This window comes from Macrobrachium nipponense, chromosome 15 (genome assembly GCF_015104395.2).
Source record: "Macrobrachium nipponense isolate FS-2020 chromosome 15, ASM1510439v2, whole genome shotgun sequence".
Taxonomy (NCBI): domain Eukaryota; kingdom Metazoa; phylum Arthropoda; class Malacostraca; order Decapoda; family Palaemonidae; genus Macrobrachium; species Macrobrachium nipponense.
This window is the reverse complement of record NC_087208.1, coordinates 64,413,482-64,439,506: the sequence shown is the minus strand read 5'-3', so window position 1 is coordinate 64,439,506 and position 26,025 is coordinate 64,413,482. Positions and strand designations below refer to the sequence as shown.

The window sequence follows — 26,025 nt, the reverse complement described above, 5'->3', positions numbered from 1 at the left end:
GACCTATTTCTTTGTATCCAAATAATTTCACTCATTTTTCAGCCCACTATTTCTGAAATGTATTATTTATATATTTAATTCTTCAGGTTCTATATCCTTTCTTTGTAGCTTACTGTCATTCTAGGGAATATATATATATATATATATATATATATATATATATATATATATATATATATATATAGTGACTTCATCATTACAGAAATGTTTATATAAATATGCTTAAGCTTTAATCTTACGGTCAACTTTCAATAAGTGATTTTTCACAGCAGCTTGAACGCTGATATATATATATATATATATATATATATATATATATATATATATATATATATATATATATATATATATATATGACCACAAATATTGGTTGCTTAATGGTATATATATATATATATATATATATATATATTATATATATATAGTATATATATATATATATATATTAGTATATGTATGCATGTCTATAAGAAAAATTCCCTCCTCAAATATACAGCACATACCATATAGCCTATACCACACACTTTACGATGGTGGACCAGGAATGCTATATATGTAAATCCAAGGAGAAAAGCAATGCCAAGAACGTTGACAGAGCCTCTTGCCTTAGACAACCTCCAGGATCGTTAATAGCTCATTAATTCTCAGAAATGCCAAAGAAAATCACGAATTTCCTTTCATTCGTGTAGCACGAACATTCTTTCCTCTGGCGAACCCGGTATACGCTTTGGATCTTAAAAGCCCAAAGGTTTTATGAATACGGATTTTTAAGAAGACAGACTTTACTAAAAAGTCGCTCTCATTCGTAGACCCTTAAAGTTGCGGTTCTCAAAAGCGATCTCATTAAATTTCTTCCATTGTATCTCTCGCATCATTCTCCTTGAATTTTCTTTGTTTGTTGTTATTATCTCCTTCAAGCTGACAATAAACTCAGCAACCACTCGGATATGTCACGTTTATCTCTGTCTCCCATGACGCCTTTATCTTTGACTTATAAAAACACTGGCGACGTAGCGGAAATACTACTGCGATACTATTTCGCCGTAGTAAAAATGCAATGAGTGACAGAACTAAGCTATTCTACTCTTGCCTTCACACGAATAATAAGTCAACGAAATATACATGTTTCTGCATTGATGTCTGTAATTCAGTACATAACAAGAATTTCCAGTAATTCTCTCTCTCTCTCTCTCTCTCTCTCTCTCTATATATATATATATATATATATATATATATATTATATAATACATATATTATATATTATATAATATATATATATATATATATATATAATATATATATATATATATATATATATATATATAATATATAATATATATACAATTAATGTGCTGCTGTATACATGTCTGAATTTCAATACGTAATAATAATGCCCTGTAATTCCCTGGGACCCATGTCTATTGAGGTTAAATATATGTATGGGTGTATGTATGTATGTATGTATTATATGTAGATAAATTCTTCTGTTAAAACAGTATACGACTCAAGTATAGCAAAGAAAAAAAATTAAAACACTGGTTTAAACCTAAGGCGGGTCACTCACAGTCGATCTGGTCGCACGATGAGAACTGAGTGGGAAACTCCAAAAAAAATGACTGCAAACTCACGTTACTGCCCGGTCTGAACAAAGTAGTCAGTTGGCAGCCACACTGTTTGGACGTGGCGGAGGGAATATCTGATAATGAACCATAAATGCTCAGACTGTGCCGTTGCAGCCAGTATAACAATGAAAGAAAAAAAGCCACGAAAAAGAATATTGGGTCAATGATTGGTTGTTGAAGAGAGAAAATCTCACATTTATTGCTTTTAAAGGGAATACAGGTAGCTCCTAGGGATTGCTATGATAAACGTAAAAGTGGACGAGGCAACATTCAATTTTGCAGGAAGATAATAACGGTCGTGCTAAAGGACACATGCATGACGAAATCCACGATGCCCTATGAAAGGCCAAGTGCCACATTACGCTACATGGCGACTGACTGTTCTTATCAAGATATAAAATTGAGTGTGGCCATATCGCCCAAAGTTCTTGGAAGAGTCATGCTGGAGACATGTTAAGCTACTTGGACAACACTCTGCAAAGACTACATAATAAAGATAAATAAAACTCATGTATACATATTTGTATCTTTGATAAAAAATAAACTAGCTTTTAGAAACTCAAAATGATTGATTCTTCTACAAATATACCAAACAGCTTGTAGTGTATAAAATTAGTGTAGGAAATTACAAAAGTGAAAAGGTAATAAATCTTTGTATAACCAGTCATTACGCTACACTATTTCGCCATCAACACCAAGTACCTACAAGAAAATTATAAGGGTGTGAGGGAGGTTTCATTGCCTCCCATTATGATTTTACTATTACATTATCTCCAGTTCTCCTTTAAATCATATATCATTTAGGAGCTTTTTAGCATATATTCTTATTTCGTTTATTTTCTTATTCTTCTTTTCCTTTGGAATATAACTGATTAAACGCCCTGAGCAAGGCACCAATTTTTTGTTTTGTTTTGAGAGATTACTTTGCGTATTGTGTAATATACTTTACTATTAAACACACACACACACACACACACATATATATATATATATATATATATATATATATATATATATATATATGTATAACGTAATTTGGTACTTTGAAACCTTGTCGTTAATCCAGGATCTAGAAACGCTACGGCCTTCAATCTCCAACATCACTGTGGCGAATAAAAGTTTTATGTAATTTAATTTTGTTTACACTAATAGGGTAAATTGCAATTATATAAAATTTTACAAAATTCAGTATGTAAAGAAATGAGAAAAATATGTATATATATCATGTCTAAGGTACGACAGTCTTATGCACCACTTGCTGATTTCTTTGATGTCTCTACTCTCCTTAATTCTTTCCGGTATGAAGGTCTTCTATTTGTTATTTATCTTCTTGTTCACCATTTTTCGTTGCATCACGACACTTTTTCGTTAGATTCTCAAATATCGATTGATAACCTGCATTTCTTTTGTGTTTGTCAGTATATTCTTTACTTTTTATATTCCACAAACATTGCTACGACTTATAAATCTCGAAGAACCCCGTCCAGAACTCTTTATCTATCGAAAGTCTGACATGTTGAACGATATATCCTGTTCTGTGATGTTTCTTGGGAAATGGACCTCATAGTTCATCACGGTCAAACTATCAGTTCTGAACGACTTCATCTGAAAAAACCCTATTTGACAGTCGTGTCGGACCGTGAGTTTCTCATTCAAACCTCAACAGACGGGCTTGATCAGATCTGACCTGACTAAAAAACACCCCACTCACATTCAAACTTGCTTAAATGCCGCCCATTTCGATCGGGCATGACAAATCCCATCTGACGTGAGTGGCCGGCCGAAGGACTATAGTATTTCGGTGGACTAACTTCCACCCTTATCAAGTAGTGATATGGGTGGAAGTTACTCCACCGAAATATAGGCCTTAGCTTTAAACCAGAGCGTTTTAATGGGCCATATATATAATATATATAATATATATATATATATATATTCTATAATATAATATATATATATATATATATATATACATATATATTATTATATATTATATATATATATATATATATATATAAGTAATATTACATTACATATATACGTGTCGTCTTTATGTACATATGTATTAACTTCCTCTATCACATTCCCTCGTACACGCACATACACAAGCCACGCGACTTGAACCGCGCGGAGAGGACTTCATTACCGACTTGCTCCTCTTCATGAAGTCGAGAGTGACCGCAAATTGGTATCTTGATATTGTCGTCGGACGGTCCCGGCGGCGTTCGTAGGTTGCCCGACATGTGTGCAGTCCCACGATTCCCAGCGGAGTCATCTAATATGCATCGCCACGATGTGTAAATGGTACAGAATTCAACCTTAAGACTGTTAGAATGCCGAACTAAAATTTTCTTAACTTAACCCTTAAACGCCGGAGCGGTAAATAAAAAAATGACTCCCGTATGCCGGAGGGTTTGAGAGTGAGCGCGTAAGCGGAAAAAAATATTTTTTCAAAAAATCACAGCGCGCTTAGTTTTCAAGATTAAGAGTTCATTTTTGGCTCCTTTTTTTGTCATTGCTTGAAGTTTAGTATGCAACCATCAGAAATGAAAAAAATTATCATTATCATATATAAATAATGCGATATATGATAGCGCAAAAACGAAATTTCATATATAATTGTATTCAAATCGCGCTGTGCGCAAAACGGTTGAAGGTAACAAGTTACTTTTTTTTTCGTTGTAATGTGCACTAAATTTCGATCATTTTGATATATAACACATTGTAAAACGATAAAAGCAACACAGAGAAAATATTATCACAAAATAATGCATGAATTCGTAACGCGCTTACGTAAACACATATTTTTTTCAAAAATTCACCATAAATCTAAATATTGTCCTAGAGACTTCCAATATGTTTCAGAATGAAGAACAAATGATTGAATATTACTATACTGTAAGAATATTAGCTTACAAATGCAGTTTTCGACCATATCTGACGAGCTAAAGTTGACCAAATGTCGAATTTTTTATATATATATTTATTTATATGCAATTATTTCGGAAATAAGAAAAGCTACAACTTTCAAATATTTTTCGTTTTATTCTACATGAAATTGCGCACATTTTCATATATAAAACTCTATGAAATGCCTAATATGAAACGGAGCAAATATTCCGAGAATGGGACTTACGCATTTCGGAGATTTGTGGTGGAGAATCCGCGCGCGGAGGGAAGGAAAGTTTTTTTTAAAAATTCACCATAAATTTAAATATTGTGCTAGAGACTTCGAATATGTTTCACGATGAAGATAAATGACTGAATATTTAACTAGGACTGTAAGAAAGTCTTTTATCTTACAATTGCGTTTTTCGACCATTTCGGTAGAGTCAAATTTGACCGAACGTGGTTTTTTTTCTATTTATCGTGATTCATATGCAAATATTTCGAAAATGAGAATAGCTACAACCTTCAACTATTTATTGTTGTATTATACATGAAATTGCGCACATTTTCATATATAAAACGTTATGTAACGGCTAATTTAAAATGGTGCAAACATTACCACAATCGCACGTATGATTTTTTCGGAAGAGTTACCGCGCGGACGTAAAGAAAATGTTATTTTTTTCATAAATTCACCATAAATCGAAATATTGTGCTAGAGACTTCCAATTTGTTGCAAAATGAAGGTAAATGCTTGAATATTACTAGAATATAGGCGTTTTAGCTTACAATTGCGTTTTTCGACCATTTCGGTAGAGTCAAAATTGACCGAAGGTTGAAAATTTGTCACTTATCATTTTTTATAATGAAAATATTTCCAAATTGATAAAAGCTGCAACCATGGGTTGTTTTTAGTTGTATTGTGCATGAAATTGCGCACATTTTCATATATAAAACTTTATGTAACGGCTAATTTAAAATGGTGCAAACATTACCACAATCGCAGTATGATTATTTTCGGAAGAGTTACCGCGCGGACGTAAGGAAAAAGTTTTTTTGAATAAATTCACCATAAATCGAAATATTGTGCTAGAGACTTCCAATTAGTTTACAAAATTAGATAAATGATTGAATATTACTAATATAAGAGTTTTAGCTTACAATTGCGTTTTTTCGACCATTTCGGTAGAGTCAAAGTTGACCGAAAGGTTGAAATTTTGGCACTTATCGTTATTTATATGAAAAATATCTTAAACTGATAAAAGCTACAATCATGAGTATTTTTTTGTTGTATTCTACATAAAAATGCGCACATTTTCATATATAATACTCTATGTAACGGCTAATTTAAAATGGTACAAAAATTATGTCAAAGTGACGAAATAATTTCAGAGATGTGTCACAGATACTTTTTAGTGCGGCAAGAAAGAAATTCGCGCCTGCGCGCCTGCGTAACGATTGTAAACAAAACAACACCTTAATCCGTGAACTCCCAGCATCCCCCAAGGCGCGTGATTCAAGAGTTTTCGGCTAGTAGGCCTAAAAGTATTTTTCCGCGAATTTTTAAAAAAACTTTTGTATGTCGACACGTAAAATACGTCCAGTCGGCACCCGAGAGACAAAAAAATGTCGACGTAAAAATACGTCCAGTCGGCGTTTAAGGGTTAAAGTGATATAATATATATATATATTATATATATATATATATATATATATATATATAGAAATCAAATATATATATATATATATATATTATATATATATATATTATACTACATACATACATATATATATAAATATAGATGTATATACTTATAAATATATACATCCTATAAATATACATATATATACATAATCTATACATATATATATCCGTGTATATCTATATATATATATATATATATATATATATATATATATATATATATATATACATATACTATACGTTCATACTGCCGTTTGGGTGGCTTTTATTTTGTAATACAGTGCTTCATTTAGCTTGTATGTATGTATGTATGTATGTATGTATGTATGTATGTATGTATGTATTTTATGTATGTATGTATGTATGTATATATATATATATATATATATATATATATATATATTATACAAATAAAAGCACAAACGGCAGTATGCACACAATGAAATGTCAAGAATCTTTGGTATATCAAATTGTGATTATCTTAATATAAACAAAGACACTCCGAACATATAATGCTCTGTACAGGAAGGAGTAAATACTGTAAACTAACAACAAAATGAATAAAGGTATCAAGTTTGCCCTTCAACTTTCTACCAACAATCGATTATCCAGTATTTCCACCTCTAACTACTTTCAACTCGGCCCCTCTCAGCTGAGCAACTGTTTATAATATTTGAGACTATATATGGGTATTTATGAATATATATATATATGCAAATATACATACGTACACATATAGTCATGCTATATATATATATATATATATATATATATATATATATATATATATATATATTATAAAAGTTCTAAGATATTATGGTGGTTAATATAGTAGAATCACATCAACCGAGCATTTGATGTCTAGTCCCGTCCCTTACGACGCTCCTGATTGGCTGATGATAAGCCAGTCAAGGGCTGGAAACTCTCAGTCTTTCGAGAGAGTTCACATAAGCAGGATGAGTGTTCCACTTCTAATGAGCGATACTTCTTTTAGGTGGTCCTTAAAATACATTTACTGCGACGTTTCAAAACACTTAAAAGCGCTAAAATGCAAACCACAATCCATAATACATTAGAAATAACACAATTAAAACTAGTTGTAGCAGAACCAACCATCAAGAGAGGAAGGAAGGAAGGACGGAAGTCAGAAGGAACAACAACCCAGCTCACGAAAGGTAAAGCGATGTCGAGGAAAACTGCTCAGTGTTCAATAGAGGAACAAGCTGTTTAATAAACAAGGACTCCAGGATTGCCAATAGTTTACCACTCGGTGCCCGTCCCAATATTTCAAAATCTTTGTATCGTATATAATGTTTGCATTTAATGGCGTGTTCTCTGATGTTAGAAAATATAGGATTAGGAAGTTTGTTACCTGTTCGATAGCTAACGCCCTTGTGGCGATCAATTCTGACCCTTAGTGACCTTAGCTTTAAACCAGAGTGTTTTAATGGGCATTTTATACTTATATATACGTATATAGCAACATATTTATTCAAAGTTTGTTATATTGATTTACGTACTACTTGGCAACACCTACTATAGTATCAACAACATGACGTTCAGCATCGCTTATAATTCCACGTATCCTAAATGACTACAGAAATCATTCCCCCGATACTTTGTGCGAATGACAGGAGCACCCGACACAAAAGGAAGATTACGGGTGGGGAAGGTGGGGGGGGGGTAAATAAGACGATTGGTGCGGGATTCAATCATCGGCGTATAAGCGAATAAGTCCCATAAGATGGATGGAGACGGATATTCTTTGACGAGGACGAAGGCGGCTGAAAAATTAACATATACACGCGCGCGCGCAGACGTGCGTGTGTATGAGCGTGTGGACTGGAACTGGAATATATAATTTAGTCCGTAGGCCAAGCGCTGGGACCTACGAGGTTATCCAGCGCTGATAGGGAAAAAGAGAATAAAGGTTTTAAAAGTGTAACAGGAGGAAATCTCGCAGTTGCATTATGAAAGAATGGTTAGCAGAGGGCAGAAAGTAATTTGGAAGAGAGGTACAGTAAAAGGAACGAAAGGGGTTGCAGATAGGGGCCGGAGGGACGCTGCAAGGCCCCTCACGTAATGCCTAAGGTATATGCGTGGGTATTCCACTTCATAAAGCACCTTTGAACATAATATTTTGGACTGCATAAACAACCCTCTATTCGTAAAAAATATATTAAAAAAAAAAAAAACTTCCAGAGATTTCCCAAAGGTACAGCACAGCATCAAAGAAGTCCCCCCCCCCCCCCCCCCCCTCTCTCTCTCCTTCACAGACACGAAAACACACACACAAACGTACATACCACCCCTTTTCTCTCTCTCTCTTTCTCTCTCCTTTGCAGACACGAAAACAAACGCACACAAATATACATACCACCCCTTTCCTTTCTCTCTCTCTCCACAAACACGAAAACAAACACACGAAACACACACAAACATACATAACCCCCTTCTCTCTCTCTCCCCTTTACAGACACGAAAACAAACACACAAACGTACATACCACCCATTTTCTCTCTCTCTCGTTAACAGACACGAAAACAAACACACACAAACATACATAAACCCCTTTTCTCTCTCTCTCTCTCCTTCACAGACACGAAAACAAACACACACAAACGTACATAACCCCCTTTTCTCTCTCTCTCTCTCTCCTTCACAGACACGAAAACAAACACACACAAACGTACATAACCCCTCTCTCTCTCTCTCTCTCCTTCACAAACACGAAAACAAAAACACACAAACATACACAGTACATAAATTACATACCCACTTCCCTCAGGACTGATCAAAAGATAAACACGACAGGAACCTCGTCTTCTGCGGCTTTTTTTTGTGGCCGATACGTGATCTGTCATATTCCTCGGTCCGCCAATCTGACTCGAAGGGACACACAAATCATTAATATCACTTTACAGTTTTTAATCATATGCAAAATGATACATACTACGACGCATCGGGCATACGCATGTACACCATACGTATATATATATATATATATATATATATATATATATATATATGTGTGTGTGTGTGTGTGTGTGTGTGTGTGTGTATGTATATATATACCATATCCTTAAAAATGGAATCGGAATATAACATTTAGGCCAAAGGCCAAGCGATTTGGACCTATGAGGTCATTCGGCGCTGAAATGGAAATTGAGAGGAAAGATCTCGCAGGGGCATTTTGAAACAATTATTGTTAGGAGAGGAAGAAAAGTAATGAAATGGGTTGCAGCTACTTAGCTGAAGGTATGCTGCAAAGAACCTTGAGTAATGCCTACAGTGCTCTGTGTGAGGCGCACTGACGGCAATACCTCTCTACGGGGCTAGTATAGTCTTGTTTCAAACATTGTAAACATTAACACTGAATAAATAAATAAAATCTAATCTGACGCACACGCACACACACTCATTCACATTCCTAATACATTTATAATTTCGAAAGGGTGAATTATGCCAATAAAATACACATCCATACAAGAATATACACACAACTATCCATAGATACCTTCATATCTCCAAAGTGCAAATATAAACAGATTAGGCCTAAATCAATATAACCTGACTCGCAACACACACGAATCCGAAATTACCGTTGCATTACGACAGGAAAGTATCCTTGTTTAATAAAAAGTTCATCAATTAAAAGGAAATACGCTCTAAATGTAGAAATACAATCAACCTCAATAAAATATGTCCTATTGTAAAGGTTGCAACCTTACTTTCTTATTCCAGCAAGGCTAAACAGATAGAAAACTCAATAAATATATATATATATATATAATATATATATATATATAATATATATATATATATATATATATATATATTTATGTTACCGTTATGTCCAAATTTCAGTTAATCTACAGATTACCTACTCAATGCCTAAATTAACTGCATCTTTTAGTTAATGTAGGTAAATTGAAATGGTTTATGTACTTTAACTAGTTAATGTAGGTAAATTGAAATGGTTTACGTACTTTAACTAGTTAATGCGTAAATTAACTAGTGAATGTTTATATTAACTAATGTTCACTCGGTAAAGCTTAAATCTAACTTCAATACACAAAAATTGCCAATTAAACCTTAACTAATTAAGGACGAAATATGAGATCATATGTTATTGCAGCTAAAATGAATACAAAAAATCAATTTTACTAACTAAAAGTTTCTATTTAAAATACAAGGTTAAAATAGAAGAGATCAATTTATTTTTCTAATTGTAAATTTTTATTCAATAATCAAGGATACAATTTAAGAGATCATTTATTTTTGAAGCTAAAATGAATATCAAAAATAAAATTTACTGATAGAAAACTTTCTATTTTATAGGCAAGGATTCAATATAAGAAATCATTTGTTATTGCAGCTAAGCGACTGGTGGCACTTTGAGTTACACAGTATATATATTTGATTTTGCATCTTCCTTCAGCAAAATACTGTGGAATTATTTTTTGCATATTAGCCTGTGCTGACATCCTCGCCTCCAGGAGCAACGTCGACGTATAATGTAGGCCTATGATGGAAAGAGAACGAAATTGCTCTGGTGGCTTGCTATGTTTATTCTTCTAACACTAACTGTCCTCTAACCGTTACTATCAACACTAGATGGTTTAAGTCTACAATACCGTTTTCCTTCGAACTCTAACGACATGATTCAGTTATTGTTGATGTTAACTATACTCTGTTTTTTTCCATCTGTCCATCCACCTGTGGTGTTTTTGTATGGTAACACTGCGTCACCGGCTTTAGAGTTACGTTATGTGTAAGTTTTAGGTAAATAAAAGGATATCTGGGTGTACATTTGCAACTGAAAAGTGTTTTAATAATTTACTGTATGCGAATTACACCGTTAATATTCGAAATAGGATATTATTATAATCGTTGAATGTAAGCTGAATGTAACTATCTAAAGCCCGGGACGCAGTGTTACCATACAAAAACACCACAGGCGGATGGACAGATGGAATAAAACAGAGTATAGATAATGTTGACATTAACGAGTTTTGAATATTAACGGTAAAATATAAATTCAGCTGCTTTGATTATGAAACTAAGGCGCGGAAATCTGAGCCTTCATAAAATCACATAACAAAAATATAAATAAACCGCGAACCTTGTTCTCTTAACCGAACCCTCTTTACTTTCTTTTTCTAATCTAACTTTCTCTTATTCTCATCCTATTCTCTAAATGTTGTTGTTTATTGAATCTCATCTCGCATTCTTGTGTTCCTATAACCATTCTCCCTTTCGTCCATATCCTACGTAACATTATTCTCTCTCTCTCTCTTCTCTCTCTCTCTCTCTCTCTCTCTCTCTCTCTCTCTGTGACTGGTCATGGTTAAGTGCTTCAAGATTCCTAATCCACTTTGCCAGTTGACCTCAGCAGTGATTTACGTATCTGGTTGATATTCGACTGTTGTGGGACACAGCTTGAGATGACAGAGTCAAAACTAACATACGTGACAGATCAATTCTCTGTCAAAAATACATATCTTTCTAAAACGGCAAAGCTTCGACGAGGTCATTCATATCACTGGAGGGTAAAGACATTCATCACGTACTGAAATGAAGACCTCAGACTCATAAGGAATATTTTTCTTTTACCACGACGTACTAGAGAGTCCTTAAACGTCTCCGTAATTATTCACGAGAAATCGTTTAATTTTTCACAGTCCTCTAATTAGGGAAGGCGCTCCTTTGTTCGCTCTCTCAAATAAATCTTACACAATTAGTACCCGGAAAATGTTGAACTATTTAATCTTTAGAGTAACAAGGCTGTTTATACAGAAGAAGAATATATATATGTGTATATATATACCTATATATATATGTATATATATATATATATTAAAAGCCCATAAAAACGCCCAAATATCAAAAGCAAGTGCCATATTTCAGAGAGTGCTGTCTCTCTGAAGAGAGAGACAGCAGTTCTCTGCAATATAGTAGTACATACTTTCTATATTTTGGCGTTTTTATGGGCTCCTTTTATGAGATGGAATGCTGTTGTAACAGAAACATTTTTACCAGTCATGTATATATATGTGTATGTATGTATATATATATATATATATATATATATATATGATATATATATAATATAATTTAGGTCAAATGATAAGTATTGGGACCTATGAGGTCTTTCAACGATCAAACGGAAATTGAGAGTAAAAAGGTTTTAAAAGTGTCACAGGAGGAAACTCTCGCAGTTACACTAAGAAAAAATTGTCAGAATTGTCAGGAGTGTAAGGTGCAAAAAAAAAAAAAAAAAAAAAAACAAAAAAAAAAAAAAAAAAAAAAAAAAAAAAAAAAAAAAAAAAAAAAAAAAAAAAAAAAAAAAAATTCGAACGGAGGTACGGTGAAAGGAATGAAAATGGCTGCACCTTGGGGCCAAAGGGACGCTGCAAAGACCGTAAAGTCATGCCTACAGTGCACCGAATAAGGTGCACTGACAGCACTAACCCCAACTGCGGGGATGATCGATGTAATGGTTACTTCGTTTGAAAAAAAAGTATTCCAATGCTAGACGACGAACTTCCAAAAGTTTGATTAGGTTAAATGCCGAATTCGGAAAAACACAGGTACACACACACACACACATAATACATCCAAAAAAATCTTTCCTACTATGATACGAAGTAAATCACAACCAGCTTTTACTCTCCACGTGAGAATGAAAAAATATAGCTTAGACAATATTCCTAATGTTCGGTTATACACGAGTTAGGATAGCGTCTCTGCAATAATTTTTTCTCAACTTATGAAAGACGTTGAAAAGTTGAATTAGCCTTACTTGACTTGTTTTATTGCTGAATAAAACTATGGCAGTCGCCTTTCCCTTACAGAGTTTAAAAATTTACCCGTATGTAATTCGGTTTGTCAAAGGATTACTTCTATTTCAAATATATAATAGACAAATGCTCACGGATGACATATACTGAATATACATAGGAGTAATTTGCCGTGCAAAAATTTTGAATGATAAATCAAATATATGCTGTCTAGTTGAATTTTTAAGAAGGTAATTCCCAACAAGGATATAATTCGAAGAATCGTAATAATTATGATCGTGTGGATTTATTCCTTATACTACTTGCGTGTGTCCCTACGTAAAACCAATACGCGCCTATTGTACATAAGACCTCAACTCTAGTATATCTGTCCAGGCTCCAAGCATCTTTGGATGGAGTTTAAAGAAAATACCATCCTCCTCATCAGATGGCTATAACCTTACAAGCAACGACACTAATTACCAGGTCACTAATTTGCTGCTTACGCCACGGCGTGGTTCCTCAAAGGGTTTCGTTCTCGTTAAAAAATGAAGTGCTTTACGGGCACTTATGTCATTGGCATGAGAAGTTCAACACTTTCCTTGGCTTTTCATGTACTTCATACATTTACGATGAAGTGAAAATGATTAGATAATATGTAGACACAAAATTATCACACACATAAACACACTAGATGAACAGCGCATTGTCTGTTTATGGGTTCGACGCCCTGCTGATGAGCCTTCTGAGTAGGTATAACAAGAAGCTAATGTTGTGAAAGTTTTCTGTCCCAGGGGTTCAACCACAATTAAACAGTATGCATGTTTCAGTGACCGTTCTGTTGTTTTTCTCTCTCGAACCAGCCCCACAGTGTATGACACTCGATGTTCCAAAATGCTGTCTCTTTCTGTGTGTATATGTAGTATATAATTCAAAGAGAAACTACAGTTAAATCCTACCATAATTATCCCTTTCCACTTCGACAACTGAGACGTCATACCGTTTAAAAGTTAAATTCAGATTTACTTGAAGTAACTTTTAGCCCTATTCTTTCATATAAAGACGTATCCTGACACAACCGCTAGGCTGATAAGAATGTTTAAGTAAAGGCAGTGTATAATGGGCTCCAATTATCCATTTGTTCTCGGTAGCTTGTTAACATTTGCTGTTGAGGAAAATCAGACATGTAGCTGGCTGGCGAAAGGGCTACAAATACGTGTGCTGTATATTTTGGGAGTAAAAAAAAAGGAAAATGTTTTAAAGCTGATTGCGGATGCGGAGAAAATACATTTCCCTCTTTAAAAAATATGGAAAATGTCCTTTGTGATATTATAAGGTGATGCATTACGAGAATGTAAATGCAATGAAAAAAGACTTAATACAAACTGCTGTTAATATACCTTACACCCAAGCTAATGTCTTTGTTTTTTATAACATCGTTGTGGTCAAACCCAACTGACGAGTCAGCTTCATTTGGCAGATGCAACTTGCAAAGGCGGGAAAACGACGATTGGGCAATAAACTGATGATTAAACGACCAGTCTTGCTTTCGTGTGATCATCAGTTTTTGGACGATACTGACCAAATTACATTATGAAAATTAAACGTTTGTGCGACCAAAATTTGCATAACTGTAACATATCTGTATGAAACGAGCAAGTTACTCCGCAGCACCGATAAATCAACGGAAGTTGGTATCACGAACTTGACATTAACCACACAGACGACAAATATTGCAGAATGCTTTAAGTCTCCTTTATAACAACACTCGCATAAAATCGTCATTCAACAAACTTTATACCAGAATCACGAAATGTGCATTTTGAACTTAGATTACTTCGAACTGTTAAAATACTACACGAATGCAAAATTGACTTACCCAAAATTCGAGGTGCTCGTGTTTTCGGGAGGCCAATGTTTTTTTTATATTACCGATAAACTAACACCAATTCTTGACATGTGAACTCGTTTTGATTAGAAATAGCGTTTACGGGGGTATTACATCGGAAAGGACGCCATTGCACACTGCTCAGTGTCTATGCACACACTAACTGTTGCCCTCAACTTCGACTCGAGACTGCGAGACAACTCTACCACGTGTGCGTTCAGTTGCCAGATGTGTTTAGGTACTTCCTTATTTTAACGAATACCTTCGCTCATAACTTGTTATTTTACATCATTCCTGGTGAATATAAATAAAACTTGAGCACGAGGACTTAGAAGCGTGGTTGTAATAGATTTTTTACGCTAAATTTCTCATTAAGGTAATCTTAGAGACAGTGAACTCTCGTAGAATAAAATTGAAGTACTGAAAAACGAAATGCATCATGGTTCACAAACGTGTTTTCTGTCAGTTTTACAGCGTCTCTCTCTCTCTCTCTCTCTCTCTGATAAAACTGGTAACATTTGTTGTTTAATTTAACTTTTTACATGTTGCGTCACAAATCTATTTATTGACAGTGACATAGCATATACTGTGTGGATTATTATCAATGAAGTGAGGTAAAATGTACTGCCTGCCATAAATTCAAAATGTCACTGTTGCAAAAGACAGCGTTAAACCACCAAACAATTAACATATTTAATACAAATAATTCCAATATATTCATTCAAAGATAGCCGAGCAATTCGCATCTGGGTGGTACATAAGCCACCTCGTACACTCTCAGGTATACTTATCATACCTGTTATTTTATCAAGCCTTATATACATCACCAAACACTTTTGTATGATTGATCAAACGCAAGTTGGTGGTGCCAGTTCCTTATAAGAAAATGAGACCTATTGGGTGAAGCTTTATTACATCACTTCATTGTAAAAAGAGTTGATGCAAAGAGAGCATGAGTATGGAGGCACCCTATGATGCAGTTACTGCAGTTTAACTATACAATTTACTGTAATAACTTGAGAATATTTAGTAATAAAAACTGCATTGGTATAGAGCATCTGTTACAGATAGCTTTGATTTTAGTGGGTTAGGCCATATGAAGTTTTAGAGTGACGTAATGTATACCACAAAAGCCTATAGGCCTAGTAACAGTCGAGAGTATTACGCTAACACTGTATGGATTAACTGCCATTTGAAAGACATAATAATGGTAGTGGTGTCAAGGTATTTTTTTTCTTTTATTAGAGAAATATTACACTCATTACACAATAGGTAGGATGTTAAAAAATACTACAAAATTAAATGTACATACAATATTTACAGATTACTATGGCTTAGAAAGAATTAGAAGTCAAAATCAATGTACTTTTTACTAAATAGATTTGCAATTTCTTAACAACCACCTGTCATAAGATAGTTTACTATTTTACAAAGGCACACGTTTCTTCTTGGGGACTGTATAGACTGCTATCTAGGTCTACTAGATAGCAATTATCCCATGCACTTACGATGCAAGTCATTTAAAACAAATGAGTTATCATATCCTTAAAACAAAGCATACGTTTCAGAAGCCGAGTTAATTGTTAAAAAAAAAAAAAAAAAAAAATTGCTTGCAAACAGTCAGCACAGCCAGACTGGTTTAGAACGTCAATACTCTGATGACAATTACTAATAGGCACGTTCACCGATTTTATTTTACTACATTGTTTGTAAGGTTTATCATTTATAGAACAATTACATCAAATTTTCTGTGGATGATGGTCGATGTCCTACCGATTAGCCTGCTGTACAGTATGTGATCTACAGCGGCTGATGTTGTAAATATTAGCACTAACAAAGCATCCTCGGTTTACTCATTGAGGGGTTAACGGCCCCAGACTTTTTTTTTCTTCTTTTCGAGCCATTAAAAACAGCTTAACCTCTTATGCATCAGTTGGCTTAAGCCGTGAATTAATTACCCGATGACTAGTAGTTTTCATGAGTAGCAAATAGGGCGGGAAAGGGTATGAGCTGGCAAACCTTTTTTATTTATTTATTTATTTATTTTATTTTTTACTTTTAATATGTAGTATTTTTCTTAATTTGAACTCTCTCCAAGTTTCCCGCCTAAACACAGCCACCTAGTCCAAGTGAAAAGACCACACACACACACATATATGGAGTATGTAATATATATATATATATATATATAGTATATATATATATATATATTAGGTCAAAATGACACTCGTTTAAACAAATGAAAAAAATTCCTAAGCTGGTAACGTGGCCTACCTTTCATGTTGAGCGCCATCCCTGAAGTTAGCTGAAAATCAAAGTACCAAACTCCCGATGTTACAAAACTATACTTTTTATTTCCCAAAATTGGCTAACATGAAAATGGAATAAAACGGGTTAAGAATAACTAAAAAAAGAAACGTTAAACTATCATATTCTTCCCCAAATCATATCTAAGTAAGTACCCCCTTTTTCTCTTTCTGTCCAAAAAACACGTCTAGAGAAAACCCATTTTTCTATATGGTGACTTCGAATCCATCTGAAATAAAGAGACCATAATTATCAGCCAATTAAACACTAAAGTTCGTCAATAAAATGTGTGTCACATCGCACTTCCCTTTCTCTAGAACTGAAATAATTGTTGTCACTTTTACCTCTTCCGACGGACCTCCAACGCCTCTTCTACACCGAAATCACTACTGTCCACTTTGGCAGTTGGCCCTCCAACTCCTCCAACAATTCACATGCCAGAGATTATATGCCATTTTCTGTGATACACGTAACGAACTCACATCCACAAACGGATGTACGTACTCGAGAACTTCCCGTGATTAACTCATGTCTTTGGATGCGTCAATGAACTCCATTCTGCACACGACAAGTTTCCTATTTGTTTTTCATCTCATCATCTCCGAGGAATCCAGCGTTTTGCATCTGTCTCTAACTGGCAAGAGCTAAGGTTATCAACCCCACTATTTAATATATAATATATATATATATATATATATATATATATATATATAAATACCATATAGATATATTACAATATATATATATATATATATATATAACATTACATATATATATATATATATATATATATATATACATATATAGATGATATAATTATATATATAGATATATATATATATATATAACATACATAACATATATATAGATATATATATATATAGATATATTTCTATACATATATATATATATATATATATAATATATATTTCTACCAGTTTCTTCAAGATAATATATATATATATATATATATAATTATATAGATATATATATATATAGTATATATATAATCGCCTTATATCGTTCACCGTGTGAGGTGAAAGCATAATATCATCCCAAAATGAAAATGCAGTAAACTTCGTCTTTATAAAATACATGTCACATCAATGTTTTCCGGTTTTTAAGAGATCTATCGTTTATTTCACCCAACAACCAGAGCTGATAAAGGTGAAAATACCAAACCGCACCCGTGAAATGAAATTCATGAAATCAATTCCGAGCTTCCGCGCGCATTTAGTTGGCTTGTCTACCGCTAGGTCTAGACCGAGGTAGAGTTGGCCGGTCCAATCACTGCTAGGTCTGGTTCCCAAACTTTTTTCTGTCATTTCCCTTCCCCAAGTTCAACCATCCAGATTTCCCCCTTCATGTGTATGAGGGAAAGAGTAGTTAAAACACACCGTGACTATTTACTAATATAATTTTCAAATGTACAAATTACTGATAAACATATTGTTACAGAGTAAATTGGATAGAAAGAGCGTTAGTAACAACTAACCGCATAGCCATTCTCTCTCTCTCTCTCTCTCTCTCTCTTCTCTCAGACATGAGAAAATCCATCTGAGATGTTTTCAGTTAGTAGGTAGTGTAATTATATTCGCCCCCCTTACCTTAAAATTTCCCCCCAGGGGGAAATTTCTTGGGAACCACTCTAGAGTCTAGACCAGTGGTTCTCAGCCAGGGGGGAATTTCGGAGTTTCAGGGGGTTGGGGGGAAGACTGTGACCAAGGATTTTTTATATTACATATACATGTATATGCATAATTTAGAATGCACCTTTTGAGGCAGACAATGTTAGGAAGGGGGCCGGGTGGCGAATAGCATTCTGTTATTATTATGGTGAAAGGGTCACAAGGGTGCATGGCCAAAAAAAAAAAGTTGAGAATTATTGGTCTAGACACTCTAGACCAAAGTCCACTGCTTAGAGTATCAGCCGATAGGGAATCAATGCCACATTTCCCGCAACCACTGTAGATTCTGTCTCTCTCACGCTAGTTGGTGATAATCATTAAGCATTGTGCCAGCACCGTTAAAAATGGCAGTGATAACATAGGGTCAAGAAGCGTGGAGTTCAGTGAGCATACGCTGTCGTTGTCATACACAGAATAAATTATCCATACACATTTCGTCTTATTAGATAGAGTTCTCATTAATCTTACCGGTAAAGATTCAGGATTATTATTATCTTCAAATCTTAACCATTTTGGTTAAGTACTACCTTATTGGCATTACCTCACAATGCAATACTAATGACCTTGCCCTACTTTCCAGGGTCATGAAAGAGATCAGTGTTCAATAAAAATTTTATTCTTTTGCTAGAATATTTGCAGAAAAGCTGATTATAATTTGGAAGTTACATTAGTAGTGCTGTGAAACAAACCAACAATATGTGTAATCTGTTTAAGAATTGCATCATTTACCGACTCCAAAAAAATCAAATGTTATAGTTTGGTAATAAATGTAGCATAAAGAACTTGTGTATAAATGCCGAACTATTTATGCCTGCCAGTTAAAAATCTCTAGTCTTTTTTTTTTTATTAATTTTTGTAGTAGAAATAATTTTAAAAATTGAATAGACTAATTTCTGCACTGATTATTTTTGTGATGTTAGCGTCCTATTAAAAACCATACGTCAAAATTTATTTTTCACCGTAAAAGAGAGAGACGCTAAAAATAGTAAAACAGACACATATAAATATAAAACAAATAAGAAAGTAAATAAGCCAGAATTGATACCAGAACTGTTGTAGTATCGGTCTTATCTCGACAGTTACTGGTGAGGCGCTCGGTCTAGTGCCTTTGAAATGGAGCGCTCGAGCAATTTTCTTTTGTTTTTTCCAGGTGCGCACGATAGCAGGGGTTCAATTTTGAGAATCAGCCCTCTCCTCTCTCTCTCTCTCTCCTCCTCCTCTCTCGCTCTATAATATATAATACTATATATTATATATATACTTATATATATAAAATAATATATTCAAAAGTATTATAGATATGTATATGTACATGGATACAATACTAGAGTATATATAATATCATTATATATAATATATAATATATATATATTATATAGTATGTGTATATCTGTGTGTGTGTGCAAAGGTATTGTCGATGGCTTCCCTTGTCCAGCGCATTTGGGGTAAAAATGGTAGGGTGCCACAAGGTAATGTTAAATCACCTTCGCTGTTTACCATTCTCGCAGGTTTCATAGTAAAGGAATGGTCGGAGATGGAAGGGAAGGTTTGCATTAGAGTAACGATAAAAAGTTGGAAAAATATGTATGTGTGCACATGTGTGTGTCACTGCGTAAAGTTTCCCAAACCCACTTCGGTCCCAAATGGTACGTAGAAATGGTGAACCTTTTTTACTACACAATATGTCGTCTCTACATTTTAGATCTAAAAAACAATTTGAAATTTTTTATTTTTTAAAAATTTTCAACGGAAGAGGCCAGCTATGCAAGATGCCACCTGATAACCCAAAAAGCAATCTAAACATCTAATAAAACTTATGAACTTATGCAGACAATATATACTTATAAGAACTAATCCTCACGAAAGAACAAAACACAACAATGAAGTTTTAAGTGTAATCAAACGTAATTTATATCCATCTTTAGACATGCCGTCTTCAAGCCTTGGAACAGAACTTTTCACAATTGAAAAAATATTGGTCCGTATTTCTAGATTATTTGAAACGTCCCTAGGACCAGGATTTGCCGTCTCGACCATCTCTTATTATGACCTTCACTTCTGACGGTTTATGTATAAGTGTGATATTGCTAACAATTCCTGAGGAGATAATAAACGCTGTTGACGATATTGAGTCTCTACGGCCCAGTATCTCCCCAAGAGAAGATTGTGGATGATCTTAGATTAAGTTGGCCTTATGCCAACATGGTCCCTTAACCTAGGGCGGCCCGCAAAGTAAGTAAAGATAAAACAAGCCTGGTGTCGACCTCTGGACTCTTCCAACCTAAATGAGAACAGGCTTCTAGGGTATTAGGCAGAAGAATTCTAATAAACTGCAAAAAAAAAAAAAAAAAAAAAAAAAAAAAAAAACTGTAAGCCCACAGCGGGTCCTAGGAGTTTGTTTCTGAACATTCTCTCTCTCTCTCTCTCTCTCTCTCTCTCAGCAAAAGGCTTAACTATGTAGAAACATAATTATGGAGCCGTCTTCTAAAGTTGGAAATATGAACTGTTATCACCTTTCTTACTCTCCAGCTAATAACCACATTCGCCTTTCGTACAATGTTCTAAAAAATTATTGTTCATCCTAAATTACGCACCGCGAGCGAAATGAATTTATTTATTCTTCCAGATGTTGCCAATTTTCCAAGTAATTATTTAAGCCTCAGGCGGCTTCAAATGTCTGCTAATTTACTTTCTAGTTCAGTATATATTTACACTGGACAAGATCCAAAACTGTAGGAACCAAAAGCACTATGGCCAAGTTCCATAGATCCTTCTACGAAGAGTGCAATACTATGACAGGAAACTCTCAGCCGCGGCCCACGAAACTTTTAGCCACGGCCCGGTAGTGGCTTGTGTTGTTGGTACCTATAGCGGCGCCAGATGCACGAACGTGGCTAACTTTAACCTTAGATAAAATAAATACTGCTTAAAAAACTTTTAGATTGTGTATGTGCGAGAGCGCGCATGCGTGTTTTGTTTATTCATTCTGTTCCTCCCTCAGTTTTAACCAAGCTACTCGATCCTTAGCCTGTATCTCACAGCTCCATTTATAAGCCTTAGCTTTTTTCGACTTCCTATAATATTATGACAGTTGTCCTCAAGGAAAGAGGTTCATCCGCCATTGAAAAGTTCATTCCTGTCACCAATGGGTTCACAACCCGTTAGTAGGTTATGTCCTGCCTTAGAATATCATGTATTCACATCCCAAGCCATAGGTAGCTCTCAGGCTAGGTCTAAGTTATAATTGACTGCTCTAAATGTAAGGTAAAAAGGTTTATTTAATAAATACCACTTATATACATATAATAATATGACACACAAACACACACCACACAATATATATATAATTATATATATATATATATAAATATATATAATATAATTAATATATATTATTAATATAATTATATATATTCATATATATATGTATATACATCGAGCTATAAATGTCCTTTAATATCTAATTCGCTCTACCTCGGAATTAATATATTTTCATATAACATTAACCGAAGGGGAATTTTTTAGTTGATAATAATTTCGTCCTCTCGTGGGTTCGAACCAACGCCCAGTGGACTGAGGGGAAATCAGGACTCCAGTGACATTATCGACTCGGCCAACAACTGGGCGCTGGTTCGAACCCACGACAGGACGAATATCCTTGCTAACATGAGAAATTCCCATCACGATTACATAATTGAAAATATATATTTCAATTTCGCGGTTAGAGCGAGTTAATATTAAGTATAAAACTATATATCTATATATTATATTATAATATATATATCTCCCCACAGAGATATATATAGATTAATTATTAATATATACTATATATTATATATTTAATTATATAATTAATAAAATCTGTTGTATGCATGCATTTTCAAGGAACATTCAAAGGTAAATATCTCGAGTCGAAGTACATGATTATCTCTCTCTCTCTCTCTCTCTGTCTCTCTCTCTCTCTCTGTGCGAGTGTGCGTGCATGCGTGCGTGCGATCTTTATCCTTTTGAGCTAATATTGCCCTGAGTGCCGTTCTTGCCTCGATTGCCAGCAACTTAACCGAAGGAGATGCAATAACAAGGAGAAAAGGAAAAACCTGGCTGCAGTTTTGCAGACTCCGTGCAGTTAGTATTTGTTCGCTGTCACATAAAGGAGGAACAGAGAAAAACTTTCTCTCTCTCTCTCTCTCTCTCTCTCTCGAGAGAGAGAGAGAGAGGAGAGAGAGAGAGAGAGAATTTGAACCACGAGATTGATTGGATTTAATAGATACAATCAATCTCGTGGTTCAAGTTCTCTCTCTCTCTCTCTCTCTCTCTCTCTCTCTTGTGGTTCAAATTCTCTCTCTCTCTCTCTCTCTCTCTCTCTTGTGATTCCAAATTCTGTCCTCTTCTCTTCTCTCTCTCGCTCTCTCTTGTTGAGGTTCCAATTCTCTTCCTTCCTCTCTTCTCTCTCTCTCCTCTTGGATTCAAAATTCTCTTCTAAATCTCTTCTCTCTCTCGTGGTTCCAATTCCTCTTCTCTTCTCTTCTCTCTCTCTGCTTGGTTCAAATTCTCTCTCTCTCTCTCCCTAATTCGGCTCTCTCTATCCTCGTGTAACAATTGTATCCTCCTCTCTCTCCTCTCTCTTTCTTTGTCTAGTGGCTAACCAGTTGTCACCTCTCTCTCTCTCTCTCTCTCTCTCTCTCTCTCTCGTGATTTCAATTGTCTCCTCTCTCTTTCTTGGCGGACAAATTAGTAAGAAATGCACAAATAAATGAGGATAAGAGAGTTGCATCAGTTTGTAAAGAAAACCCAAAAGAATTCTTTGCGCATGTTAATAGCAGGAAACCAATAAAAATTAGCATAGGTCCCCTAAGGGACATTAGAGTTAATTTGGTGAACTCAGACTTGGAAAAAGCAGAGTTATTGAATAAGTTTTTTACTAGTGTATTCACAACTGAAGACTCTACCTCAATACCGGAACCTGCTATTAAATATGAAGGGGCAGATCCACTGGACAAAATAATATTTACAGAAGAGGGCATTAAAAACACAATAAACAAACTCAACAAGTTCAAATCTCCTGGCCCGGATGCGATTCATCCAAGAGAAATTAAAGAGCTAAAAGAGGAGATAGTTCCTCACCTATATAAACTCTACAAGAAAAGTGCTGAACAAAGAAAGGCACCAAAATGATGGAAACTAGGAAATGTGACCCCAGTTTACAAAAAAGGTCGAAGAGAAGAGCCGGGAAATTATAGACCAATCTGACTAACGTCGGTCGTTTGCAAGATTTTTTATCCCATAATAATTGTAGATCAAATTGTGGATCACATAGACAGAAAAAACTCATTGTTAAACAGTCAACACGGTTTCAGACAAAACAGATTCCTGCCTATCAAACCTCTTGGAGTTTTTTCATAACTTGTCAGGTATCTCCGACAGTAGTAGAGCAATAGATATACTCTACTTAGATTTCCAAAAGGCCTTTGACAAAGTCCTACACAAGAAACTGATGACAAAAGTTAGAGCTTTAGGAACTGTAGGAAAAACAGCAGACTGGGTCGAAGACTGGCTGACTTATAGGAAACAGAGAGTTGTAGTAAACGGTGAAGAATCAGAATGGGCAGATGTAACAAGCGGAGTTCCCCAGTGTTCTGTTCTTGGCCCTCTCTTGTTTTTTATTTACATTAAGGACACTGATGTAGGCTTAACTAGCAGGATAGCCAAATTTGCAGATGACACCAAACTAGGTGTAAATGCAGGTGACCCAGATGCAGTGGAAAGTTTAAGAAATGATCTAATGAAAATCGCAGAGTGGTAAAAAAAAAAATGGCAAATGCCTTTTAACGTAGATAAGTGTAAAATGTTACAAATAGGAACAAACAACCCTCATGCCAGCTACATGCTACTTGGGAATGACATAAATAGGAGGACCTTGGAGTCATCATTATCAAGGACTTAAAATCCACAAAACTGCATAAAAGCAGAAGAGAAGGGACAGAAACTAGTGGGATACATAAAGAGGCAGTTCAAATACAGAAACAAGGAAACTGTGCTGCAGCTCTGCACATCAATAGTTAGACCCCATCTTGAATATGCAGTACAGTTTTGGTCACCAACACTAAGAAAATGCATAAATAGATTAGAAGGAGTACAAGCAAGAGCCACAAAGTTAATTCCATCCATCAGGCAAATAGGTTACCGAAGACGACTGGAGAGCCTGAACATGCATGGCTTAGAAGCACGACGATTACGAGGACAACTAATAGAAACATTCAAAATACTGAAAGGCATAACAAAAGTAGACGGTAACCTATTTACATTAAACGAAAACCAGACAAGAAATAATGGATGGAAACTAGAACTGAAGAGATGCAACACATCCCATTGTGGGAACTTCTCTACATACAAGATATGTGACACGTGGAATAAGCTGCCATCAGAAGTTGTAAACAACAACAGTGTGGAAGAGTTTAAGAAAGCTAGACAAAATCATTAGGACATTGTGCATGCGCAGTAAAACCTGCTTCAGATAAGTGAGCACACGATGTCTCCTCGGATGGACTAACAAGTCTTTGAGACATCCTAATCCTTGTAACTCCTTGTAACTCTCTCTCTCTCTCTCGTGGTTCCAATTGTCTCCTCTCTCTCTCTCTCAACCCAAAATAATTATAAATAAATAAATAGCACGTGGCTGGCAAATCGAGGTACCAGCGTTCGATCCCCGATCAAAGTCCATCACTCCTCCGCTGACCTAAGCAGTGAAGTGTAGGTTCCCTGGTTGTCATTTGACTGCCGAGGGTAGATGCTGGGGGTGGAGAGCGCGAGAGAGAACGGAGTGGAGGGAGGAGATACTGTTAGCGCGACTGATTAAACCTCGGTCAAAAAAAAATGCGCAGAAAAGAATACCGGAAAGGTCTCGGCGATGTGATTCTCGCTTCACTGGGCTAAAACCCCTTCGCTAGATACTCTCTACTTCTCTCTATCTCTCTCTCTCCCTCTCAACGCCTATGTCAATCAATACGTCTAAAGCAACTCGTTCTGAAGGGTTTGCGAAATGACCAAAGAGAGAGAGAGAGAGAGAGATTTGTGACGTCATCCAGCGATGGTTATTGGATATGCAAATATTCATCTCCCATTCGAAATGCATTACGGTCCTCCG

At 35.1% G+C, this 26,025-nt stretch overlaps 1 protein-coding gene across 1 annotated transcript in view; it reads right to left on the bottom strand.

The window, feature by feature from the left end:
- LOC135226886 (uncharacterized) overlaps positions 1-15,043 on the bottom strand; it is a 303,064-nt gene extending 288,021 nt beyond the window's left edge. Inside the window, exon 1 of the mRNA XM_064266578.1 lies at positions 14,878-15,043. The gene's annotated coding sequence lies outside the window, so the exon portion shown is untranslated. The remainder of the gene's footprint in view (positions 1-14,877) is intronic.
- Positions 15,044-26,025: the final 10,982 nt, after the last annotated feature.